This window comes from Aythya ferina, assembly GCF_964211825.1.
Source record: "Aythya ferina genome assembly, chromosome: 10".
Lineage (NCBI taxonomy): Eukaryota > Metazoa > Chordata > Aves > Anseriformes > Anatidae > Aythya > Aythya ferina.
The window spans coordinates 2,477,739-2,502,539 of NC_140306.1; positions in this window are offsets into that span (position 1 = coordinate 2,477,739).

Genomic DNA, 24,801 nt, shown 5'->3' on the forward strand with positions numbered 1-24,801 from the left:
TTATAACTCTAAATTAATGCCTTAGGTTACAAAGCAAAGAATTTTAACGTTTAAAAAAAAAAAAAAAAAAAAGCAGAAGAGGAAGAGCCTGAAGCTTCTCAGTCTAATAGTTATAAATTATTTTTGTCATGATTAAGATTCCAATGTGACACCCACTGCTACATTTTAGTAGTTAGAGAAACACATTAATATAAACTTCATTATCTGCAGTGTTTTTTTTTTTTTTTTTTTTTTTCTTTTAGATTAGATTTGAAATGCAATAATCTAATTACTTCAGAAATTAAAAAAAAAAAAAAGCTCACCATATTTCTATGTCATTACAAAGGGGAAGTTTCAAATGATGCAACCTTAGTAATATAATATGCATGTTAAAAATGTTAAAAATAAGTACCTTTAAAAAGACAAAATTCAGAGTGTGTTGCCATGATAAGGTGCTGACATTTATAAATGCCATGTGATTAGCATGTGAAGAAGAGATACACATTCATTGTATGCTAAGACCTATTAATCATCCGTCACCTGATAAACATACGGCATAATGCCCTCCCCGTTCCCTTTCAAAGTCCTAACAGCGATGGCTGTGGGCGCTGATTACTCAAAAACTTTGGTTTGGGTGGTTACCAATGTGGGTCAAAATTAAAGAGTGGGTGCAAGAAAGCGTCAACCAATAGCCTCATCAACCACCCTGCTGGGGTTCTTCTTCCAAAGTTAGCCTACAGTGCTCTGGTACATTTTCTGTTGTAAATATTCTGTTGAAAACTTTGCTTTTTGGCCTTCAGGGAATGAATCTGCACTTGAAGCTTCACAAATGAGCACTCCAGCCAGGTGAAGCCCCACTGATTCCAATGTATCCCTGCATCATTTTCCATGAATCTGACTGTATGAGCTGGGGAGAACTGACAGCTTTTCTTCCTACAGAGAAGCCTGCCTCTGGAGTCAAGCTCTCCAAGCCAGATAAAATTCCACACATCCAGAGAAAAGCCAGCTCAAAGCACTTAGGAGTTCATGTCCCAGAACAAGAGTTATGAGCTTAAACACATGGTCCATCTTATCCAGCATCTTGCCTCAAATCATGGCTGCCATGAGATATTCCAGAGAGAGGAGCAAGAAATGCCTCCTTCCTCTAGGACATGGAGCAGCTGAACATCCTGTATGTGTACTGCCAAATGCAGGCTTGAATACTTTCACTCTGACACCGTAGCTGTTGATGTGTACGTCTCCTACAAACACATGCAGACCTGTCTCCTTCCACCAGCAGAGCCTCCAACTTCAGAGCTGCCTCAGGACCTCAAGGAGGCCCTCACACAAGCCACCCATCGAGCTTTCACTGATTTAGAGTTACAGGGTTGAAGTTGTAGGTGGCTAACTAAAACCCCTTCAAAATACGAAACACTCTTCTCAGTAATGAGAACTGGAAGGCCGTTAAGGCTTTCCCTAGAATGGGAGCCACGGAGACAATTTCGAGCAAGACATAGTCTATTGTTAATGTACAGATAAGGAAGGACAAAAATAGAACTGGATTAATTTCAGCACAGAAATACAGGGAAAAATATATTTGTGCCAAGAAAAAAGAAAGTAATAAAAATTTTTATATGAAAGATTTCTATAGAGGCCATTAGAAACAGCAGAGAGGAAAAAAAAAAAAAAAAAGAGTATAGGAAAACATCTCTCTGCAGCTTATGAATAACAGATAAACTTCATTCCAGTAATGATAGGGCAAGGATTTATTTGAAGAGTAGTAGCCTGCCAATAATAAAGATAAATACTTTTATAGCCTTTGGAAGAATAAAAACAAAGCTGAGTTTCTTTTTTTTTGTTTGTTTGTTTGTTTGTTTTGTTTTTAATTGAAACAATTATTTCGCCCAGGACATTCGACAGATAAGTTATTAACTGCCATTTTTGAATTTTAACACTGTACAGCAGTTACCGACATGCTGATTCTGCAGACATACTTTCCTAACAGGGATTGTATTATTGTGGAAGGCATGTGGGCAGTACAGGAACATGCATATTCCCGTTTAAGTCACCACCTGAAGATAATATCCTGGACTGGCTACATCTTATGGGAGAAAACAGAACCAAACCACTTTGGCCTAAATGTATTTATGATATTTAAGTATAGGAGTGATTTTATATATACGATGAAGCAAGAAAAAAGTCAAATTTGTGTAAGCATGTTGTAGAGCATTCAGAATGCTGCACCACCAACACTGTGAGACATCTAGCAGGTGCCAGGCAATGTGTTGCTTACCCACGAATCTGTATCTCCCAAACTTGCAGGTACCACTACTTGTACTTTACCTGTGAGAAACTATCTTCATTTTGGGGACTGTATTAAAGGGAGCAGTTGGGGAGCTGCTGTATAAACCTGATCAGAACACAGCATTTACATCTTGTGCTGCAGTTGCCTGATGGTGCATACAAACTGGCTGAAATGTTTGAGTTTATTTCATGAGCAGTTGCAAAAGCAAGTATTGCTGTAATCACAGTCCTCACTGGAATTACCTCCCCTGCTGCACCACAAGAAGTTTGTTGTATAACTAGAAGTAACACATTAAAGCTGGTGCAAGAAAACAGAGGTCCAAGGACACAAAATTATTTGTCCTGTTGAAAGAAACATCCAGAAGCTGAGTCTTCTTTCTACCTTGACATCTCAGGAACTAGGCCATGTTGGAAGCCATGGGTGCAACCACCACCTCTCATGGTCTCCTCTGCAACTGAACTTGTCTGCTGCTCCAGATCCCCACACTCAGAGGTGATGTTTCTGCCCTAACAGACACTGAGCCCACTTATTCCTGCTCTTCTCTGGTAGTGACAAAGAATAATCCATATATTTTCAATGCCTGGATTATGTCTCCATTTTGAAAAGCAAACCTTTGCAGAGAGATCACCAAAACTGTCCATAGCCTCGCTCACACCCCAGGGGCTCCAGCCCATCACACCCCTGAGGGTTATGGGGGCTTCAGCACAAAGGTGCCAGGGTCACCATGTCTGTTGTGGGCCGTGTGAGCATACTGATCTCTGCAGATGAATGCAAGTTTCTGGTGTGGTTGGTTTCACCTGAGCTGAGTATTTACAAGGTGAAGGCTTTCAGGATGCCTCTGTCTTGAGGAGAAACAAGTGCATGGAAGCAAGTGGTAAATTAGAGCTAAATAATGAACATAAATGCTTCCAAATTTTTATTTTTATTTATTTTTATTTATTTTTGTGTGTGTGTATTCTACAAGCTTTGTGAACCTTCTTGTAGCGGCAGAGCTGCTGGTCATTAAATAAAAGGAAGCAGAAGAAAACGATCGCTGAAATTTTTCAAAAGCTAAGTGTTGTTGTTTCTCTCTCCCCCCCCCCCCCCCCCCCCGCCCCCTTTTTTTTTCCTTAAAGAATGGATTTAGCTCCGCAAAGGAAAGGCGAGTGAACCATTTGAAACCCTAAGGAAATGCTTACTCCTTCCTTTGCAGTGCTGAGATGTTCCACTAAGGCTTACATTATTAAGAGTCTTCCAATGGATTTATGAACAGAAGATTACATTCTTAATGCTGCTTCTCAGAAATTGAGTGAATAATTCAAGGCACACCAATATACTACGGAAAACAGAAAAGTACCTTGCAGCTTGGTACCATACAAAGAAAGTGAGCCTTAAGCTCACTCAAACTATATAAACTTGATATATGTAGCCTAAAGACCACTGCGTATGAGACAGCTGTATGAAGTGAGGTGGTATAAAGCACTGAGCGGGAGCTGCAGAATATGTAAACAAATGCTAGCAATAATGCACAAGTATAACATAAGACTGATAGCACTACCCATGAAAAACATAGTAGTTGGACCATTAATAAGATCCTTTTGTGCTTCGTATTGACAGATTTAGAGCATCTGCTCATCAGAAGTCAAAGAAATTAGAGTGATAGCCCAGGGCGGTGAGTCAGCTACCAGAGGAGGTTCATCTTCGTGTCAGGAGGAGGAAGCAGCCGCAGTTGGAAGCTGCCTCTTTAAATACCTGCACTGTACCCTTTAACAACATTTTTTTCCCCTTTAAGAATGCTCTTGGCAAGTAAGGTTAGGCTTCCATCAGATGTGCCAGGATGGGAAGAGGCCCTATTATGCATGTGAGATATTATAGCAGAGAATGGTACTATTCTGCTAGATTTGACAGGGAGCTGCTAAAATGGGTGGTGGTATGGGGAAACTTGAAATGGGAATGGTTTGGTTGGAGATTGTTGTATGCAGCTCAAGTCATTTTGAAGTAACCAGTAAACCAGTCATCCCTACACACGAATTCCTGCTGAGGTATGAGAAGAGGCCTATATCCAATGACCAGTGGAGGTTAAGGCCAGTGTAGACCCAAGCAAAGAGAGAGGAGCTTAAGATTATCAAGAAACTGTATTGAGGTATTCAAGGAAATGCCTCTTCCATTCTTGCCCCTTCTCTGCCTACCAGAAGCTGGCATCACCCATTCTTCCCGGCCTACCCCAGAAGCTGATAAGGGACCTTTGTCTCCATGTGGAGAAGGGAGGCCTGCGGCAAGCCAGGAGCCCACACTGTGTGCTGGAGGGGATGGTGTGAGCGGTACATTTCCCGGAGGTAGGGGCTGCTGCCCCCCGAGAGCCGTGCTGGAGAGGGTATGGAGCTGATGCAAGATGCAGTGAGCCAGCAAAGTGATCTCCAGGGAAACCTCTCATCCAAGGCTGGCTGTTTAATTGTGAAATAGGGACCGGTGTTGATTTGCCTGTCTGTCCCCTGTGAACACTTCTTCTTCCGCAAGGAGTCAGCCTCCCTGAGTGCTAACCCTACAGCGTTTCCATCAAAGTCATTATCTGCCAAAACCGTCCTCAAAATGCTTACATGCCTGCTCAGCTGCTCATTTGAGCAGTGCACAGGGGACACCCAGCCCGGGATGCCAGGAGACTTCTGCGAAGCATTTCCCACCAGGGCTGGAGCTGCTGGGGATGTGCCAGGGCTTGGGCTGCACCCTCCAGGGCTGCTCTGCCCAGCCCATCAAGGAAAAAGGATTTTATCAGGGTACTGGTTGTAAGCTTTCTGATTCAGCCTTGGTGCCTGGGGGACTCAGAGTTTGCACAGTCCCACCAGGAAGGCCCCTTGCAAGATTTTACATCTGCTAGAGCCTGCGTGAGCAAAGTGGGACAGTAATATCTGCTTTCCCCACTTTCAGCATAACCTCTTCAGGAGAAGAAAAAGATGGCATAAAAGAGCAGATCTGAGCTGCCTTCATCAGAAAGGAGCCTTCCCCTTCTCAAACACGCACACCTTGACATCTGACTCAATATCACAGTTAAAATTGATCCCTGTGTAATGTCCCAAAGGCAATAAGGGTGAAGAATGTGTGTCCTTTACTACTGTTGGGTACCCGTTCCCTATCTTTATTTTAAATTACTGATGATAAATAAAAAGAAAGAGCAAAAGAAGATCGTAAGAACAAAAGATCATAGTCTTTTCTGTGCTATGGAGTGATCCAGCTGATTTAAGCATGTAGAAACGTTTGATGCTCACTGCAAGTTACTTTGTTGTGTGCTCAGATTAACTGTATGTGGTTTGTCTCACTGCTGTCTTTGTTTGTGGGCTATTTTTAGATCTGAAAAATGTTCAGCAATTAGCTGCCTTCTCACTGTGTTTGTTCTTCACCAGACGTTGCAGGTTCTTTCTTTCCTGCGGTAAGCCTAGCTGTAGCTGCTGCACGCTCGGCTTGCCTTGTGCCATGCGCTCAGCAGCGTGAGGCTAGGAGCTGATTCCTGACCTGTTTGCCATTCCCAGCCTCCTGCTTCTTCTTGGGTAATCTGAACATTCAGTTTTGCATTACGCAGGCTGTGCTGCCTATATAGCCCACAACTGCAATAATTGTTCTCTTTAAACATTGTCATTTGCTACCCAGCAGTATTACTGTGGATAAAGTCAGTAATAATGAGTTTTCTACTATCAAGTAAAAGAATCAAGTAGAGGTAAAAATGACACCAGAATGTTAAGTCAGTGCTGTTTAAGACTGAGATAAATTTTGTTTTGTTGTGCAATCCCATCCTCTTCAGCTTTTGCAGAGCCTCAGAAGATCTACTCCATCCCACATTCACCTGCCGTGAATCCACACAGCACTCATGGCAGCTGCAGACCAGGCAGGTAGCTGGATATTTGTTTAATGCTTTGGCAATATTCATGACATTCTTATTTAATGTCAACTCCCACTTGATTTTACAGGCAATTATGGCTCAGTTTGGGCTATTGTATCAGCCTGACTTTTCTTCCTTCCTTTATCCCCTTCCTTTTTATTCCTGGATATTATACCATTCGAAATCTGTGTCAAAACCTGTTTACACTCATTCCCATCTACCACTTACACAGGCACTTTGATAATGTGCCTTTGCTGTAAGCACATAACAGAGGCTGTTTCATATGGAGAGTGACACAAATAATGAGTAGAAAACGTGTTGCATTCTATGGAAGTAATTTATTACCAGCCAGAAAGCCAATGAAGGTCCGTACACTATTTTTGCCCTACTTTGATCTTTAGGGTGTGAAGCTGATACAGTGGCATGTCTCCAAGCTGGCTCCTGGCAGAGAAATATTTCATACTTTGGTTTGGTTTGTTTTCCTTAGCATTAGTTGAAGCATAAATTCTGTTTTTTTTTATTTTTTTTTTTCTTCTCAGAAAGGAGGGGCCATGAAGACAGAGGATAGTGTCCCCCCATCAGCATCCATCAAAGCTGGTGGCAGCGAGGCTGTGCTCTACCTGTTGTGTCCTTGCATCTGCACAGTGTGTGTGCCAAGTGCTCGCTGTCTGTCTGCTAGAAGAGGGAAGTCAGCAGAGCTACTCTGGGTTACCGCCACTCATAACTTCCCACGTGTACTCCCTAGGAATGCGTAAGAAAGAGAAATCCTCTGAAAAGTATTGTTTCACCCAGTTCTACACTTTTGCCTCGACAGTATCTCCTGCAAGAGTACAGCCATCACAGCTGAAGGAAAATAAAATAAGAAAACTATGTCACTCTCTCATATCTTCTGACTTTTACAGTTTGATATTCACAATCAGATAATAGCAGCTCAGATCTTTTCTGTCATTTTGCCCAGCACGCACTTGGAATAGCAGTGAAATTTAAACCGCTATCTGTAATATTTTTATTGAGAACTATATGTGAGGAAAGGTATCTCACTGAAATAAGCACCTTAGCCATTTCTGCATTTCAGGAGGGTTCATTTTTGATGACACACACTGCGTATGAACCTTCATGATATACTGGCTAGGCAGTGGAGAGCAAAGTCACATGCAGACAACAGTGATTTCCAATATTGCTGATATTTGTAATTGAAGGAAACAGATGAACAAAACTTTCCTCTCTAACCTTCCTGACACATCAGCTGAGCCCAGGATGACATTCATAAGTAAGTGTTTTGCCCAACCTTGTCTGAATCTTCAGGCTATCTTATAGTATTATCATTAATGTCCACGAATGTCTGTGGCTTTTGTTAATTGAAAACTTATTTCAAGTTTAAACTAGACTTTCTGGAAACCTATCTTAATGCCTCCTCTGTTGGAGGTGTAATTTCATTCTGCAATTAGATGCCAACATTAAAAGCAGTGACTACAGCAGCAATGATATTGTAAATGTGTGCAAAGATATTGTAAATGTGTGGAAAAATTGAAGCCTCACTTATACTCTTAAAAACCAGCACCATCTTATTTTCACTACTTCCTGAGTCAAAGCAATTCGATTAGTGTGCAAAACAGGTTCTTAATTTCTCTTTTGTTTTCTGCTTGTTGTAATTATTTACTTTATAAATAGGCAGCATCTCTCAACATATGTTTGCTCTGCTTTATGTTTTTAATAGAGCATGCAGGAGTAAGGAAAAAAACATATACGGTAAACAGGATGGCTGTATTCCTCTGGGAATTTATTTTTCTGTTTATTTTATGTTTCCTAAGACACCTTTCAGTGTCCTGAGCTAATGTCATTCCGACTTCTCTACTTCAGCTCATTGAACCCTCTCTCCACTGTCACACCATCGACAAGAAATGAGAAATTCTGAGGGTCAGTGAACAAAGCAAATTTTCCCATTACTGCAAGTGAAACTATTTAGTTTTGGACTATTTGTATCTGTGATGCAGTGTGCCAGTACACTAAGATGCACTAAGAACAACACTTCTAAAATACAGTTTTCCTTGTTTGGCATTGCCATATAGATTTCTGCTGTAAAAAACTCATAGGTTAATACTCAGGAGAGGGTTTTTTCCCTTTCAGCTGCTGCTGTTTTTGTAGTTGACATCTATCAGTTGTTTTGACTTCATTAAAAACAAAGAAACAATCAATCAATCAAACAAATATAAAACCCTAACAACCTATAGATACCACAAAGACAAAACTCAAAGATAAGTGAGCACAGCTTCCCAGTCTGACCTCTCCACCAGTCTGCAGCCACGTGTGTGCCTCTGAGCCTTACAGAGGCTGGGTAGGAGAAATGAGACTGATTCTGCCATTCAGCTGCAGATGCTTCTGTTTCCAAAATCTGCACTGGAGCAAATATTCCCCTGCCTACTAAAATCAGACACCAGCATGTCTGTCAAAAATCAAATGTGTCAAGGCTACCTGTCTGGGTTGAGAACAGTTTATTACACTTACAACATTTACAAGTTCTCCAACCTAGCTTAAAAGTATTTCTTAAAAAAAAAAAAAAAAAAAAAAAAAGTGAAAGATTTTGGCTGTACAAATAAAACTGCTAAAAATCAGAACAATCATAAGCACCCTGTGCAGTGCAAGAAGTCTAGAATGCAAGTAAATAAATCACACTAACACATGGTCAACAGAAGACTTATGGCATAGCTCCTTGTCAGGTGCCAGTCTGTGACCCTTGCCTCAGAGGTACTGTTTGTTATTTACTTTGTGAAATGGCTGATCATAACATTAAATCCTGCAGGCCTTCCAACTTACTCGCTTGGTGTGTCAAGAAAGCAATAATAGGTAAATTTTGGAGCAAAAAAATATTGAATCATTTCTAAGGTCAGGTTGTGGAAATAAAGAGACTAAAGCAGCAAAACAGCAGGGTAAGTATCTCCATAGTAATCGTTTACACGACCAGATAATTCAACAGCTTGGAAACAGCAGTCAACAGATCTCTTCCTATCCATCACCTGCCTTGGAAACCCTTACTGAATAACTATGTTTGTACTAAGTGCTGATGCAGCGCTTGTATTTCTTCCAGAACCAGACATGCAACACTTCAGCAAGCATATGATAGCATAATTGTTTCTGATGCTATATCTCAGTTTGGTACGTTCTTCAGAATTTGATGGGGATAAAATGAAGTCCTTTCCAGAGATGTGTAATATGTTATACCAAATTTGTACTAGCTTAAGATTAGCTGCTGAAAGAGGCTCCATATTTTTATATTTTTTCCTTTTCCACAAGGCATTATGGAAAATATGACATTTAACTAAACACAGTTCACTTAAAAATATTGTTATCTAAGTATAAAAATTGATCACACTCAACTAAGGATCTCATACTAACCTCTGAATTTAAAAACATTAAAATAATCTTGCAGCTTGATAGCAATTGGTTCTTCTTTTAAAACTGTCCATTTTAGCCTTATTATTCCCAAGTGGTTTTAGACTTCTGTCAAGGGGTTTCACTGTTTTAAGGTCCTTTTTATGAGCAACACAGAAAAGGAAATGCAGATGCTGATTTGGAAACCTTTTCACGTTACCTGTTGACACGGCTGTCAATTACTGCACTCTGTCTGACTAGCACCTACACTGTATACTGGCGTGGAAGGATTTTTCTTGTAGTTATTACTATTTCATCTTCCTAACTGATCTGACCCTACCTTCATCAGCTTAATTGGGTGAATCATGAAGAAATGAGTTTTAGTTTAACTGGAACGAATGCCTCATTTCGAATGTAGCATGTTTGAAAAGCAGAGAATTTTATTTGCTGAAAGATTTTTTTTTCTCTCTCTCTTTTTTTTTTTTTTTTTTTTTTTTCCTCTTAATGCTGTAACATTTTTTAATTCATTTGGTGCAGTGCCTTCTTTCTGGCAACAATGTCTAAGTGTGTGCAGAGAGAAAACTGGAACAAGACTTTGAGTATTTGAATATAAATTAGGCTAGAGGGTCTATTGAGGAAAACACCCCAAAAAGTAAAATCATGCTTCTTGTTTTGCTTTTACTGAGAAATAAAACACAAAGCACTGCAGGAAAACTGAGCTGGCATGGGAGCTGCCCCAGCTGGGCTTTGGCACCTTCGCTGTGCTCCTGGGTCTTCACCTCAGAGGGGATTTGGGTTATTACCACACGTCTCTCGACTCGGCAAGGGCTTCATGCTCTCTGCGTTTTTACTCACCAGAAAAATGTACTTGATGCATAATATTGGTCTTCTGTTACAAAGGATGGTAATAAAGGGAAACCCTGGTGTGTTACAGAGAAAGGTTACCTTGAGCCATGGGAACTGTCCACATACCACAGACGTGATATTAAGCTGCTGGTTTGATCTTCTCTCCCTCACAATTTGCACTGAATTTTTTTTGCTCTTGTCCACATAGTCTCATGAAGAAATTTCAGCAAATTAGTGATTTTTACTCGGTTTCTTTATAAAACCAGGAGACCCACAAAGTGGTGATTTGATTCAGTTGAAACTTCATTGCCTATAATGTTGCAATAATACTTTAATGAAATTTACCCCGATTCAGATTTCAATAGAAAAAATACACCGTAACATAATTCTCATCATGCTAAAAAGCCTTGCCCCCAAAACACAAGCAAAGAAAACAAATGGTTCCAGTAATTAAATTCTACATCAGCATGGTTTATTGGTGGTGATTAATAAAATAATGGCACTATGCAGCTCCTGAGGGCTGACACAACTGGCGGTGTTCTGCTGAAGTTGGTAGAGTTACAGCCTGAGACTACAGTCCAAACAATGCCACTAAATTAGCTGCCATTAAAAATAACTTTTACTATTTCAGACTTCATTAGCCTTTTCTAATTTGGATGTTCTCCTCATGTAATCCTCAGGGTTTAAAGCACTGCTTGGTGTCATAGGTACAGCATACATGTACATAGGTACAAAAGGCTTCGCTCTGGGGCTTTTGGAGAAAGTGGCCACAGCCTGCCCACCCACGAGCATTCTGGTGCTGCTGAGCTCTCCAGCTCCCCAGGTCCATTGCCCAGAGCCCCTGAGCAGCCCTAAGCTCCTCTGCACCTGCCTGGGTGGGAGTCTGTCCTGCTTGCATGTGTGACCAGAATTGCAAAACTCGGGAAGGGAAAGCACAGAACTCTAAGATAAATGGGGTGCATCTGGTAGAGCTGCTTCAGACTCCCTTAATTTGCTCGGCCAGCACTGACTCAGCAAATAAGCAAAGGTCTGCATCACCTTGGCTGAACGGGCAGGCTTGTAGCACCCCGTGGATGGGCACTCTGAAAGAGTTTCACCAGAACTGGCTCCCACCGGTCACCATTTCACCTGCACAGCGTATTCTCCCTCTCTCGAGGCAGTGAAGGCAGCATTACAATACTGTTCCATTTTATCGCTAGATGTACGCCTCTAGAGGGCAAAGCATTCTCCCCCCAGCACAGCAGTACACACACTGGACCCTGCTTTCTCTCCTCCTCCTATTGGAGTGCTGATTTGGCCATACCTGCACTTTTCAGGAGGGTTGTGTTCATTTGGAAAGCTCAGGTGATGGGGGAGTTCAAACGACCATCTCCTCTATTGATCTTTCATATTTCTGAAGCGAACTGAAGGTGATCTTTTCACTGCCTGCTCTAATGAGACCAATAGAATATTTCAGGGGAAAGCACTGGATAAAAAGAGAAGTGATTACTGAAAGTCTGCTCCTCAAAAATATCCCGCCTATAAGCAGGAACTGTCATTAGACTAATGTATGTTTTATAATTACCGAAACACTTTTCATACTATAAAAGCAATGGCACTGAAACCAGCCCCATGCTGCACAAAGCATCTAATATTTGATTTGTATGGGTTCAGCCTTACAACACTGTTAATGACGGCAAACGAGGGAAACACAAATACTGGAAATAGCTGAAAACAATTTGGAAGCAGCTAAACAAAGGATGCATCACTTTGCAGTGGCAATCTGGAGCAGATTTCAGTGAAGCAGGAGCTGTGCGTGCCGGGTGACCGCTGGCCCATGCTGGGAGGCAAATCCCTTCAGACCCCTGCCTGGCAGCCCCCACCTTGCTTTGCATCTCCAGTAGCTGGCTGAACAGAAATTGAGAAGAAATAAAGGCTGTAAGGCTTTAAACTGGCAGGGAGGGAGGCAAGGCTGGATACCTGGGTCCTGGAGCCCCCTCTCTGCTCGTGCTGATGTGTGAGGTCCCCCCAGCTCCAGGGACTTCATGAGCAGTGATGGAAAGGGGGAGCTCACCCCCCAGCAGCTCTGTGGGCCTGGGTGGGTGGGAAGAAAATGAGCATCACCCTACTCCGTGTCGGAGACACACTATGACAACAGCAGAGACTGCAGCTGCGGGATTTACTCCTCGTGTGCATGCTGTGTTTACAGGAACAGGCTTCACTCTTCCATATGCAATTTATATTTAACTGTAAAAGAATTCCACGGGAGATCTATCAGAAGTAATAGGAGATGGAATATTTGCTAAGAAGACAGTATTTTCTACTTGCACCAGCAAATGGATCTGCAGCCAGATTAAAAAAAAAAAAAAAAAAAAGCAAGAAAACTACAAAAGTGCAGCCATATGCACAGCTGGGGCACGAGGAGCTGCCTGGGGCACGGGGAAGGTGCCGGCACTGCACCCGCCTGAGCACCAGATCTGGGTGCCTGCACTTTCCTCTCTCTGACTCCTCCAACCCTGCTCGTTGTAATTATTTATTAAACTTCATGCCTCAGGACTGCTTTTGGAGGCAAATCATGGGGCGTGAAAACACGCTGGATTTCAAGGAGAAGGATGGATAAGGCACCTTCCCATCTGCCTATTGGAACTGCTCAGGCAGAAACAGAGATGTGGGGCTTGAACTCCAACTGCATTGGAGTATTTGCATGCCTCTGGACTCATTCTCCTTTAGATTTCCTCATGGAGCAATTTACATGTTAATGAACCCTAGAAATAATTCCTGAATCAAAACACGTTTCCTATGAAAAAAATCATATGGACCTTGAAGAGAACTGTATGACAGCTTCTAATTCAAACACTTTAAAGTTGAAAGGGATCATCATAATTTGTCACTTTAAGCTTTTACTCATTTTCTTGGGGTCTGCTTTGAACAAACTCATTCCATAAAGTCCTAGTGTTAAGAAAGAAAGAAAGAGAAAAAAAAATCAAATAACATTACATATTTGGCATATTTTGAAGCCAACAGGTCTTTGGGAATTATGTCTGATCAGTCTGTGCTGCATCCACCTGTGCTGTACCTCTCCAGGCAGATTTGGATCTGAATTTTGTCACCCACTCTGATTGCCACTGAATGTTCCAGTATAGCTCCAGGTGAGGAAGGAGGAAGGTGCTCAATGTTAAAGTGGACTTTCTTCTGGGTACATTCAGGTTCCCAAACCAACTGCTCCACAATCATACCCAGAGTAGACCCAGAGCCATCCATACCCGCACAATGGCTTTCACTCTGACATCCCCCACAACCATGAAGATCTCTGTGATTTTCTTGGTGTTATGGCTGCTGACCCATGAACCCTCCAGTGGGTAAAACCACAGTTTGTTCCTCCCATCCTTGCTCTCGTGGTGAGGAGAACTGAACCTGGGGCAACGTCCGTGCTTAGTGCGATGGGGGCCATGGCATCTCCAAGCTCAGGCACAGCATCAGTAAGCTTAAATTCAATAGTTTGTGCTCTGCTGCCACCTGAGTCTGCAAAAAAGAGAATATTAAACCTCTCGGCTTAAACTCCTGCAGGTGTGCTGCAGATCTTTGGCTAAGATGGTGCTGTTTGGAGATATATCCACGTAATGATATCATAAATAATTGCTTCATTTTTCTGTATTCTTTTCTTGCCATTGGCAAGAAGTTATTAGAATAAGCTTTAAATAAGATCATCTAAAATTACTGGAAATGCTAAAAAAATCCAGAACATTACTTTCGTGATCTTGCTTGCTTTTTTCACATCCTGCCTTTTGGTCTAAGATGTGAATTTCATTAACTGTAAAAATATTATTTTTCCTCTTCTCTTTGCTTATTTAATTCAGTAAAATAATCTACAAGAAAAGAACAATTTCTAAAGGACAAATGTAAGGTCACCTTTGATGTAGGATATCCAGTGCTGAGGACAAGGGAAAGAGCACTCCTCTAAGACTGAGCACAGATGTGTCACGGGGTGCAGGGAGGAAAGAAAAGATGTTTGCTTAGGCTTCCCTTACATGGAAGTGAACACAGAAAGGGCAAGCAGATGCAGGAAAATATAAGCCTGTTCAGGGCATAATTTATCTTAGTCATGTATCAATGGAAATGGCCTTTATTTGAAAAGCAGCCTAATTACTGAAATTACTGCTGCTGAGGTCCTGCTACACACCGAAGGAATCTATATATGCTCTGCCATTAGAAAGTTTCACACATTTTCATATAAGTTTCTAATAGCAATATTGATCAGGCAATTATCAGATTAAAAACAGCAACAAAGCCCGTGAAAACAAGCAGCATCTCTGTCTGCCCAAAAGCGTCTGAAACACATTTGTGCGTGTGTGTGTGTTTTCATGTAGCTGAAAATTAAACCAAATCACATCTCGTGTTCCAGCAGGTTTATTTTTCAAATGGGGGAAGAAAAATCCTTGAAAAGAGAAAAGCTTCCCTGATGCTGTTCAAAAGGCTTGAGGCAGTTTCTACCCCATTTATTCTTTTGGATTTTTTCTCAGCCCCATCTGTTTATTTTCTGTTGAGCAATCATAGCAAAGCAGATAGCCAGGCTATAAAGATCTGAGAGCAGGTGGGATTGGGAGATAATTTGTGAGGCACAATGCTATGTTCTCTGAATATAGCATCTCTGATTTGATGACTCGACTCGTAACCTAATTTGTCCACTTTTATTTATTTATTTTAAAATAGATATACTTTGTGTGTCAGGGAAGTGCTTATTTGTGATTAAATACAGAAGGGAGATCACACAGATACTATGCTGGGGAGCATAGCTTCCTGCCAACTTACCTATTTTTCAAAGGACCAGACCTCACAGTTGCACACAGAAGCCAAAAGCAAACTTAAATTCCTCTCTGCTCCCTGCAGCAATTTACTAAGTGTCATTTGTGCACAGCAAGCTATTAGACTGGATGGCAGAGCATGGGAGAGACACTGCTTGCCCTCCTTGTGGGACGTGTCAGAGAGAGACCGGGCCAGGGCAGAAGTAGGTTTGTGTGTGCAGCTTTACAAGTATCTGTTAAATAAACACCTAAATATACATATGTAAAGATGTATTTATGTTAAATAACTTGCTGCTTACATTTTTTTTTTTTTTTCAGTGGCAGAACATCTGGAAGGTCAGGCAGGTTTCCTTGTGCACCTGGCCTGGAGTCAAAGCATGCTTCATGTGCATCTCTGCTGCTCACAGTTGCTGGCAGGGTCACGCCAAGCTGCAGAGATGCCCTCTGGACTAAGAGGGTAAAAACACACATACACTCCCAGGCAAGGCAGCTGACAGCACTGTGAGTGCTAACCATCACCCTAGATCACCCTAAAGGAAGGGACCCTCAGTGATTGCACCTTCTTGGTTCCATGAGGGAGAAATTGTAGACTCTGAGTTATTTACCAGATTCTAAAGCTGAAAAGCATTAAGCCCACCTCATCTCATCTTCAGATTCTCATAAAATTGGCACCTTAATTACCTTTACCCGATCAGTGTACTAATAGAGCAACTATGGTGCTTTTCCCTTTTCTAGAGCCGTTGGTGTGGTATGAAAATTTAATACTCCTGTTTCTTCTATCTAAATAATACCTAATTGCTTTAGCAAACAAGCAAATTCCAATATCCTGTCTATATTTTTCTCAGCAAGACAATATAATGTTAGATGAAATTGTCTTTCTCAATAATTGAGTGAGTTTCAGAATGATAATAAGTGATACAATCTATAAAGGTGCCTATGTGATGCAGGCTGCTTCCTTCCATGGGTACTGATGGAGAGGTTTCATTTTTTTCATTTATTTATTAACAAATATTTCTCCCTTAGGCAAAGCTAGTCCCAATTAAGAGCCATATTTTCAAATGCTAAAAGTAAGTATTCTAATAAAGACGCTAATTGGCAAGTATGCGCTTTAAAGATAAACATAAATTATAATATCTCATGGCAAGTGATGCCATTTCTATTAGCATCTCTACAATGAAAGACAATTTCCCTATTATCCAGGTTTACATTTTACAGTGTTGAGAATGCCAAATGGAAATATCCTCCAGGACATCAATAAAGCAGCCATGGTTATGAGCTAACCAATGGGTAGCTGAGGCATCACTGATTTATTATTCTTCCTGAATCCACAATTAAAAAGCCAATAGAAAGACAATGTAAACTTTCATAATCTGAACAGTTATTGAGGGATCAAGCCAAAAAATATGCCTGAGAAAGGAACTGCAGAAAAGATTTATACGCAATGACTTTTAAAGATGAGTATCTATAGATATGAAGCACTGGAAAAAAAAAGTATTTTGAGTGCGAGAAAGGTAACAGAATAGAAGAAATAAGCCCCATTCACACAGCTTCAAGAAGACAGACCCAGTGAGCTTTTTATGTGCAGATCTTGAAAAGCTCCTTATAACTTCACAGAACTAGAAACCCATGAAATGGCAGAGCTGATCACTGGAGTTATCTCAGTGCGTCGGGATCTTCCCAGGGCACGCTGCTCTCGGGGTCTGGGCTGGTAGCACAGCTGCTTGCTAGTGCTGATGTCCAGCAGCATCCAAGCAGCTCCTCAGATGCACCAATCCCACACTAGGTGCTTTGGAACAGCAGTCAAGCTAGTTGTGAGCAGCTGGATTAATAGTTATCAATTATACCATGTGGGTATTTCTAGTCAGGCAAGTGTAAAGATTACTGAGGAGTGGGAGCTAAACATGAGTTTGAACTGAATTTAAATAACAGAGATGAGGAAAAGTTAGGGAATGGTGGCAGGGATGGGAATGGTGGGAGTATTAGGAACAGCTGTCCCCCATAGAGCAAAACTGACTTAAAAAAAAGCAGCTGTACACAGCTTATTACTCATGGTCTGCTCTTTTTTACTCCCCTCTCTTGAGCAGAAAGACACTTCCAGAGCCCTTGCCTGCCCGATAGAGAGCATGAGCTTCCTGCTGCAAGGGTGCAGCTGCCCTCACCACAGCTCTTGCTAGATTTGGTCACTCTTTGCATACATGGGCAGCCAGAGATATTAGTGTCATAGCTATTCTTCAAGTGACAGAATGTTTCTTCTATTTTCTCTGCTGGTCCCTTCACACAGAAGAGCTGCTGTGTTTCCTGAAGAGCTCAAGAAGCTGAGGTGCAGTGGGGCACTGCACTGCCATTGGAGCAGAGCAAAGACTGCCAGCATAGGGGACAAAGGGCAAGGAGGGCCTTCCACTGACAAATGGCTGCATCTGTAAAGGAAGATTTTCCTTTCCTGTAAAGCATAAACACAGCCTCTAAGTATCCTGCATGCCATACTTCTGAGTAGGCAGGATGTGCCTTAACAGGGTGAGGATGAGGAGAGGAGGATCACAGGTGGTCCAGGGGAACAGGATCATGCACACCTCTGCTCTAATCTGTCTAAGCTGTTGCCTTGGGGTCTTTCTTGCCCATCAGTGATGGATTTAAGAAAATCTGCACGGTAAAAGAGAAGCAAATAAGAATGAAATATAAAAAGCTGTAGAAACCTTGATGTACTTCTTCAGTAGGGTACAGCAGGTTTAGTAAATATGTCAGACTTTACTGGTTGTCTGCAGGTCTACTTCAGATAAGCTTTTATGGTGGTAACTAACAATTGTTTCAAGTCCTGTTTTTTTACTAGTGATATTGGGAAAGGAAACAGATTTGCTTCCCTGTAATAAAAAAATATGACTTGTCAAATCAGGTGTGCTAGTGAGTGTGCTCGCACCCAGTACTTAATAGGAATAACCTGACTGATGCAATCTGACATCTCAAGTAAAACAGATGGCTGTGGGATGCGTTGCCATCCTTAAAAATATTTGAGACAGTGCACTGAGAAGTGGGCTATCAATAGACACTTCTTTAATACATCACACTGGTGAAATCTCTCTTTGGAATTCAGAATCTTACAATGCAGTAAATAATCACCGTATACATACTGAAGGTCTTTGTAAATGAAAACAAGTCCATGTTTATCTATTCTGCTGTCACATTTCCTACTCTCCCACCTCATTTCCATGTCGTCTAAGTATATCTCTGTACTCAGATTTATCAGTTTTATTTAATACTTCCCATTCATAAATCTCAAAACTTTTCACAAGGCATGGTGAATATTAAATTGCTTTGAATTGCTTAAGGGAAAAAAAATGGTACTGAACTACAAAAACACCAAATACATGACCCTGAAGTACAAATGTAGATCAGTAGCATTGTGAACTTTGGCTTTTTGACCTCATGACAGCATAAAACAGTTAATCAATGCTTTGTGGCCTTTGCATGGAAAAATCTCCAAAATTTGTTTTTGGTTGGACTTACAGAACTGTTCATTTTATTTATTTATTTATTTATTTTCTTCACAAATATCAATATTTTCTATGTATATATTTATAAAGCAGTATGGAAAGGATCAAATCATTCTTATGTTTAATGACAGATTTCATGGCTGTTGGATCAGGAAAGCTGGAGCTATGTTACAAGAGAGAGCAGCAATGTCCACTGAGCAGTTGGATTTATATGATCACTGCCAATGAGATTTTGTGGAATTGTGTTACAGTTTGGTACAGATGAACAACCTGCAGCGTTACAGAATTTGTGATGCTCTGTCTTTAATTAACCTCTTTTACGAGCGAAGCCAAACAAGAAAGAACGCTCTCCTTTATAAAGGAATACTTTTACAGTCATTAAATACAGATTAATACACTTCATAGTATATAATTTTGTGGGTGACATGGGCACTATTTTTACAGCTGTTCTTTAGAGGAAGAATAAGTTTCTCTTCATTAAAGACTAATAAGTGATATTACATTTAAGTGCTTACATTAGATATGCTTCTTTGAATTTAATGATGGGGCAATGAGGCCTTTAATTAAATAGTCAAAAAATTTCTACTGGGAGAAACAAAAACAAATTTACCTACAGGTTTTCCTCCCAATACAAAAATAAAACAGAACCCATCTGGTAGATAATCAATGCTTTTATCTCTAGAACTAAGCCTCACACTGTTGTCTTTAAAAATGTGGTTTTAGTTTCTGAAATCCGTATAATGGGCTGAAGAAACTCACTTCATTGCTGGATGTAGAGCTATATTCAGTCATACCTGTCTCACGTCTTTACACAAGGTTTTAGGAGAAAGAGGTGGAAGGAAAACGCATCTATTCAGATACTTTGTATATGCACACAGCACTCTGACATAGAGCAGTGACTTGTAAGAAGCAGTATTCTAGCATATTTTCTGACATTCTATAAATATTTTTCATTTGAATTGCATTCATTCAATTAGAGTCCCTGTAGATACATGGTAGGTGTTATCAAAATTGCATAAGAGTCTAAAAAAATCTAAAATCTTAGTCTAAAAATCAGCTAAGTTACCACATTATGGTAACCACAGACTTCTGTGATGGACTTGTCATATAAAATAAAAAACAAGTTAGGTGAGTCTCATTAATTTTTCTTTGTTAATTTTATTTTAATCCTGATTTTTTTTTACCAAGTTTTCTGTATTCTTGAACATGAACAAGAGAAGAAAAAATGGCACCAAATGGAAAATTTATTTATTAGGCAAATCTATATTTCATAACTTTTTTTTTTGTGTAAATTGTTATTCCTTAAAATATAACACTGCAATAAATTGCACTAAAATGCAATTTGGAAGCTTCCCAGAACTGTCAACAAGTTACAGTTAATGAATCCTGAAGAGGAATTTTGTCTCCTGGACACAATCAGTGAACAAACTCACCCGATTTCTTCATTCTACTGTACTTTTCCATTAATTGAAATGGGATCCTGCTGTTTCCTTATTTTTATCACATTAAAATTTATTTAATGAAAATGCAACAGATGTTACCTAATTTTCTATCACAGTTCCGTTTTCCAGTATGACCAGCCAGTTCAGCAATAGAAATCCCAGTATTTCTATATTGATTAGTGGAAGTTTTGAGTGGCAGCCAGCAACATTCGTTAGGTGAGTCTCCCTATGCTGTAATCTCTCATCCACAAACATGAAAATTTACATAAATATGTGCAGGTGTGAAAGTTTGAACAAGAGTGCACAGATAGTTCTCACTAATGAGAAAGGAGATGGGACATCTCTTCAGCTGGGGTCCTGGACCTCAGTGTTTCTGCATGGTTAGAGGGATAAACATTGTGAGTACTTTCAAACTAATTCAAAGCTTGATTTTGCTGAATACTGAGCAGCCAAAAACAGTCATTGAAATAGTTTGGCATATGAAAATCCAGTATCACTTTGTCCTTGAATACCATTTACCCTGCCTCTGAGTTTGAACTTCTTGAAAAAGACCAAAGTTCTTGTTTTTCCAGTCTAAGTGTTGTTAGTGAGAAAATGAAGAAACAAAGCAACACCATCAGCCAGAACTAGAGTACATTATCATGTAGAAAAGTGTTCACAGCTCACTGCTCCATCTGTTCTACCAGTGAACATTAATTATTTTTATAAAATTCTCAGCAATTAGAAAAAAAAAAAAAAAAAAAAAAAAAAAAGAACTTAGATGGTGGCTAAGGAATCGTTTCATTTTTAATATCGTACTGGAAATGGATTCTTATTGCCATAACATCCAGAATGTTACAAAAAGCACATGAACAAATAGGAAAGAGATGCTGAAAATAGATGTGATCCAGGAAAGAATCACATACTCACAAAAATATATGCACACAACCACTTGTAAGCTTATAGGTTCCTCCCTGAAAATGCATATAACCATATTGGATTTTAACTTCTTGGATAGTGACAATTACAGTGTATCACCTCACGGTCATAATCTCTAGCATGCATATATTTATTAGGCACATTGCTAAGGCTCTTCCCGAATTAGATTCCAAGTGACTACTTGTACCCCAAAGCTCTGAGACATGACTGCTCTGTCTGAAAACTAATTTTCTCTAATAACTAGAAATTTACCAGCATTCCGACAGCTGTTAGCCAAAACTGCTACACAAATGCATTATTATCAACAGCTACTATCACACCATCAAAATATTGTGCAGATGTGCAGCTACCACAGAATTAAGAATTGGCCACACTTAAAAGAAAATTTTAATGTCATGAATTTGAAGTAGAATAAAAATAATCAGAAATTGCAGGCATCTGATATAATAGCTCTGAAACATAAGGAAACATACAGAACGTAATAAAAGAACCACAAAATGAAGGCTTTTTTAGTCGTAACACAAAGCGTCTTAAGGTCTGTACTTTCCTGCTTCACATCCAGATTATATATAGGTGTGATTAATCTGTGCCTGGGAATCCAATAGCTGCAGCTGCATTTCAGGATTTCTGTGACTTTAAAGGCCATGCTTTGAAATGCTATGGTTATTAAAAAAATGACAAATAAACCAAGTAGAATGGGTGTATTATGTGGAAAGCCTGAGAAAGAGCTCCTGAAATTCTTAATGTAGATCACTACGCAAAATATTGGAAAACTAGAAATTTTATTTCTACACAAACTTACCATATATTCCCAATACAATATAGTAATGCATCTATTTCCATGCAGTATGTAGCTCCCCACGCTAAATACATATTTGCAACACTGCAGGTATAGGCAACACATGAACTGTTTTTACTATTTTATGAATTGGTCTAATTTAGAGTACTCAGCTTCCTATAGGTCGGATTACTGCTGAATTGCTATGTGAACATTTCTTTCCTTAACACTTCATGGGGCTGAAGGCTATATGGAACCTGTGATAAGCATTGAAAATAACCTGAACTGAGAACTACTGAACAAATGTTCGAGAGCTGAAAAACATATTTAGGATCTGGGGACATGTAGAACTCTACTGAATGAGAAAATCAGGACAGTTCATATAAGACATCTGCCGGCTGCACAAAACCACTGGTATTCTCTCCTGGAGTTTCCTTGTTGCTATGCTTTCTGGCTAAAGAAAAATTTAGCATCTATCTGATCCAAAGGCAATGGCCTCTGCTCTGGCTGCTCTCTTTAAACGTTTCAGGTCATTCTCCTGCTTGCTGCTCTTGCCAACTCATTTTCTGATTAGGAGATACTGTTACGTTTACACTCTCTCGTTATCTTTTACTAGCAAACGTTGTCCAACGGGACATTCCCTGCCAAGGTAATGTTGTGCTCACAGCTCATCTTGGCTATAGAAACATCCTGGACCTCTGCTTAAATCAACGCTAACAGAAAATCTATTGCGCTTTGCACTGTAAGCTTGGTCCGGTTCTTAGCATTAGCGATGTTAGCAGCATTAGTGAGAATAAATCAGACCAGAGCACATGGACAAAGAAAATGATGTCTGAGCCACATAATCTATAAAACATTGTGCATGAGAAGAGATTAAAACCATGGTATAACAAAACATTCAAGATCCAATAATAATAAAAGTGTTGCCCTCCCCATTACTCTGCCCACCTTCCCAATCAGGATTTCTGCATTGGCACCTAATTATCTAGCTCTTCATTCACCTCTCCAACTTTCTGTCATGGTGGAGTCAATTGAGAGACTCCCTTTAAAGGCAAAGTATGGATCTCATTAACTTTACAGATGCAGGCACACATCCATCTCTTGTGCACTTCATTCTCTGTCAGCTGTTCATGTACTGTATCTCTCTTTATTTTTTTTTTTTTTTTTTTTTTTTTTTTTTTTTTCTGCTCTTGTTTTCCTGGTTTATTTAAAATGTAAAACATAAAGAGCAGTCACTTTCTCATCCTGGGTCTTTGTACAGTATCTAAATCAACAGTGTCCTGCTGGGTTAGTGCCTCTCTCACTGCAATACAAATAATAATAATACTGATCGTATCTTCTCAGCTCTGCTCCGTATAGAAGAGGACACTTAGAAGCCAGTTACATAATAGCAATAAACATGAGGTATCGTATAATAGATCTTCAAAGATACATCAATAATACATTTCAAATCACCGCTGCTTGTGCAGTGTTACTGGGAGGGAAACTGCTGGGGAAGAGAAACACTGAAAATATCCATCATCTTTTAGTGTCTGTGTAAATGTTTTGAAGATAGGCTGTAAAGCTGCATTAAGTTTACAATAAATTTTGAGGTTCCTAACCTGTTACAAAGTGCCAAAAGCCAGTGTTCATCCACAGGGCAGAGTCTATATGTCTGCAGTTTCTGTAATGCTTTTATGCTTGCTTCCCTGAATGGCAGAACTGCATTCCACTTTACTTTGCTGTTTCCAGTTGCTGCCCAGTGGTTTCCAGTTGCTCCCTGATTTGGGAGGAGAAGCAGGAATGTCAGAAGAACATAACTGCAGGAGAAGCTTCTTTGACCAAAGGAAGTGAGTTACCTAGTAAATATTTTGTGTTCTAAGTTTTATTAAATAAAGATACTTGGAAAAAAATAGCTTGTAAATTATCTTTGTGTGCAGTCTATCTGAATAGTCCCCTGTGGAGACTTTGGAGATGCTATACATGAGGGTGCAGTCAATTAGTTTTGCCTAAGTTATTTATAAATGTGGGAGATGCATGTACCTACCTCATCTAGAAGTTAAGTCCTATCTTACTGCTGATTTCTTAGAAATCTTAGTCAAGGTTTTCAAGGCTTTATCATTTTTCACTGTGGGAAGCCAAGGAATATAAAGAACAGCTAGATAATATCTAGATAATAGTATAAAAGTCTCTCTCTCTCTCTCTTTTTTTTTTTTTAAAGGGTAAGATAGCTTTTCTACCTTTTGTGCTCCCCAACCCTTATGATCCCCAATTGCTTCCCCAAACAGCAGTGCTGCACAATCAATATTCTGGTTCCTATAGTGTTCTTCATTATTTTCATTATTCCCCATCATCCCTTTTGAAGCTATTCTTCTATCTCTGAGAAGGATGAAGACAAAGTTTAGAACTTAATACTTCTGCTAACATGCACATATTCCCAGGAAAGCTGAATGCTGAGGAAGCCCACTGACCTCGAGCTCCTGCCTGCTGAGGAGGAAATCATGGCCATTGGAGCAGAGCCCACCCCAAAATTGGGGAGGGCAAGTGGAGGGCTTGGGTGAGCATGTGGAGCTCCTGCACAGGAGCTGGGGCTGTCCTATGAGAGACATCTGGAGTAGAGGTTCATCTTTAGTACAGGCTATTGTGTCTTTTATTCTTTTGTTTTTATGCAGCTTTTCAAAACCTTAAGAGACACTGTACTCTGTGCCTTTGCAAATATGGGTAAGCATACAGAGATGGCTAATTAAAAGTAAACAGCCCTATATTTAAGGATGTTTAATTTAATAGGCACTTAAAATCAGTTTTCATAATATTGTCACTTGAAGGTTGTGTCATTTAGAACGGAGAGGGCAAACATTGAAACCTGACTTAAAGTAGGGATGGTGCTAAAAACCATAACTACCAGCATTATACCTAAGTCCAGGGAAGTATGACTCAAGCACTTGTACAGATAACAGAAGTGAGTCAAGGTTGGATAATAGACCATTTTGGACTTTTTGGCATTCAGTGACCTCCTGTTTTCTTTGCGACTTAAACCAGTAGAGAGCAGATAGCCCAAGGCTAAGAGGTGAAGTTTGAAATGTAAAT